We start from the raw sequence: 3497 nt of genomic DNA on the forward strand, positions 1-3497 counted from the left end.
CAACAGCTTTATATCATCAAATTCATGTGTGTTTTTGAGATTTTGTCTAATCTAGATGTTCTTCTCAAGTCTAAGTAGATAAGTGGATCCAGATTTGGATTTATTAATTGGGTTCAAAATCTATTAGCTAAATCTGTTTGGTGAAGTTTTTAACATATATATATATAACCTCAGATAAATCCATAGCTTACTCATAGGATTAGGATAGGCCCCCAAGTCTAAATTGACAGGATAAAGCCAGAGTTGTTTTAGATCTCATAAATTAACAATGATAATAATGTGAATTCAAAAAAGTGCATTTTTTTAATTTGAAATATGTCTGCTGCTTCTGATCCATCTATATATAATATTTGATCCATCTATATATATATAATATAATTTTTTGGCGAACGGTGATGATTGTAGTTCCACCTCTTAACAGAATTGACTACAAGAAAAGTGTAGAATCATATGATATATGGTAGCATAGGAAAGAGTAGAGAGATCTTTCGAATGGCACAATGGTTCTCTTTTTCCAATTAGTCCATAGGAAAGAGTTACTACACTAGTTAGGTAAGAATAGGGGGTGGAGTGGTTACGAGTTCTACAAAGCCTAGTAGATTTGGCTCAATTTAAATCTGGTGATTGCATTTGCACTGCACCAGGTTCAGATCTGCACTCAGCTGTATTTCAAGCAAAAAAATATGTGCCTAAAATCACCCGAGTCCCTCAGGTCCCAACCATGCAATAATCATGTCAACAAGTCTCGAAACATAATACCAACCTATCCCAAGCAAATTAATACAATATTTGAAATGTGAGTTGTTTAACATTAACTAATTAAAAGGGCAAATATATCACCACATAACGTTTGTGATCCTAATTGTATGTATAATTTGTTGATTTTATATATATATATATATACACACTAGTTCTGGACACGTGCGTCCCATGTTGATTCATTCAAATATTTTATATATATATATATATTATTTTTTACAATAGTCTAGGTGTTTCATGAGTTGTTATCGGTAGGTTGTTTATGTAAACCTAAAAAATTTAACTTGTTAAGTTAACTTCTGCCCTGAGACTTAGTTACCATCACCTTCCATTTGATTTGAGACAATGCTTTGCATATTGTGCAGTATTCCCAAAGGATACCGAAATGGAAAAGCAAAATCTAATCTCTCTCTGGATGGCACACGGTTTTCTTTTATCGAAAGGAAACTTGGAGCTAGAGGATGTAGGTAATGAAGTATGGAATGAATTATACTTGAGGTCTTTCTTCCAAGAGATTGAAGTTAAATCTGATCAAACTTATTTCAAGATGCATGATCTCATTCATGATTTGGCAACATCTCTATTTTCGGCAAGCACATCAAGCAGCAATATCCGTGAAATAAATGTAAAAGAATACCCACATATGATGTCGATTGGTTTCGCAAAAGTGGTGTCTTCGTACTCTCCTTCTCACTTGCAAAAGTTTGTCTCGTTGAGGGTGCTTAATCTAAATAATTTAAGACTTAAGCATTTACCGTCTTCCATTGGAGATCTAGTACATTTAAGATACCTAAACTTGTCTGGCAATCGTAGAATTCGTAGTCTTCCAAAGCAGTTATGCAAGCTTCAAAATCTGCAGACTCTTGATCTACATAATTGCTACTCTCTTTCTTGTTTGCCAAAAGAAACAAGTAAACTTGGTAGTCTCCGAAATCTTTTACTTCATGGTTGCTATGAATTGAATTCTATGCCACCAAGGATAGCATCTTTGACATGCCTTAAGACTCTTGGTTGCTTTGCAGTGGGAAGGAAGAAAAGTTCTCAAATTGGTGAATTACGAAATCTGAATCTCTATGGCTCAATTGAAATCACGCATCTTGAGAGAGTGAAGAATGATATGGATGCAAAAGAAGCCAATTTATCTGCAAAAGAAAATCTGCATTCTTTAAGCATGAGATGGGATGACGTTGAACGTGCACATAGATATGAATCAGAAGAAGTTGAAGTGATTGAAGCCCTCAAACCACACTCCAATCTGACTTGTTTAACAATCAATGGCTTTAGAGGAATCCGTCTCCCAGACTGGATGAATCACTCAGTTTTGAAAAATGTTGTCTCTATTGAAATCAGGGGTTGCCAAAACTGCTCATGCTTACCACCCTTTGGTGAGCTGCCTTGTCTAGAAAGTCTAGAATTATGGAGTGTGTCTGCGGAATTGGAGTATGTTGATTCTGGATTCCCTACAAGAAGAAGGTTTCCATCTCTGAGAAAACTTATTATAGGTTATTTTGATAATCTGAAAGGATTGCTGAAAAAGGAAGGAGAAGAGCAATTCCCTGTGCTTGAAGAGATGGAGATTTACAGGTGCCCTATGTTTGTTATTCCACCCTTTCTTCTATCAAGAAATTGGTAGCTTATGGGGAGAAGTCAGATGCAATAGGTTTCAGTTCGCTATCTAATCTCAGGACTCTTACTTCCCTCCGCATTGGCCATAACGAAGAAGATACTTCGCTCAAAGAAGACATGTTCAAAGGCCTTGCAAATCTCAAGTACTTGAAAATCTCTTTCTTTAAGAATCTCAAAGAGCTGCCTACCAGCCTGGCTAGTCTCAATGCTTTGAAGCATCTGGATATTTATCGGTGTGACGCACTAGAGAGTCTCCCCGAGGAAGGGGTGAAAGGTTTAACTTCACTCACACAGTTATCCATAACATACTGTCAGATGCTACAATGTTTACCGGAGGGATTGCAGCACCTAACAGCCCTCACAAAATTATTAGTTACGTATTGTCCAACACTGGCCAAGCGATGTGAGAAGGGAATAGGAGAAGACTGGTACAAAATTAGCTCACATTCCTGATGTGTTTATCAGTTAAGTCTTAATTCCTAATTGGATGTAATTTTCTGATTTTCTTTGGAAACAAATCAAACTTATTTGTAACATCTATTTGTATTATACTTGATTTTCTGGGTCTGTAACAATAAATATTTGAATTTTTTCATATTAAGATTCAGAATTAGTCTTATAGCTAACTGTATCTTCTCATAGTTTAATAACGTCAATATAATATTTATATTACATTATTACTTATGTTGTGATTTATCAACATGTTGGAGATGATTTTGACAGTTTATTAAAGAATTTCAAGTTTTTTCTTAATTATAACTTATATATATGGCATTTTGTAAAAATTGGATAGTGTGAATTTTGATTTTATTCAACAGTGTCTTGTATTTATTAAGATACTAGTTCTGAGAACGTGTGTTGCACGTTTGACCTCTACTACCATATAAAATTTATACATAAGAATTATATGATGATAAACGCAAAATTGCAGTGGATTGACCTTTTATGTTAAATTCTAAACTGTATACCTCAAAAGTTGTGAAATAATGCAAATATAAGAGAGAGAAAAAGAAGATAAATACCTAATTTTATAGATGAATATTGTTGTGTTGACAAAACGGAACCAAATAATTGTTTATAAATTTTCCTCCTAATTTTTTCTACTAATAGAT

At 34.3% G+C, this 3497-nt stretch overlaps 1 pseudogene; it reads left to right on the top strand.

Annotated features, from left to right (window-relative positions):
- Positions 1-1064: 1064 nt before the first annotated feature.
- LOC107059306 (putative disease resistance protein RGA1) lies at positions 1065-2853 on the top strand (annotated as a pseudogene).
- Positions 2854-3497: the final 644 nt, after the last annotated feature.

The sequence above is a fragment of the Solanum tuberosum genome, unplaced genomic scaffold, assembly GCF_000226075.1.
Source record: "Solanum tuberosum cultivar DM 1-3 516 R44 unplaced genomic scaffold, SolTub_3.0 scf01164, whole genome shotgun sequence".
NCBI classification, from domain to species: domain Eukaryota; kingdom Viridiplantae; phylum Streptophyta; class Magnoliopsida; order Solanales; family Solanaceae; genus Solanum; species Solanum tuberosum.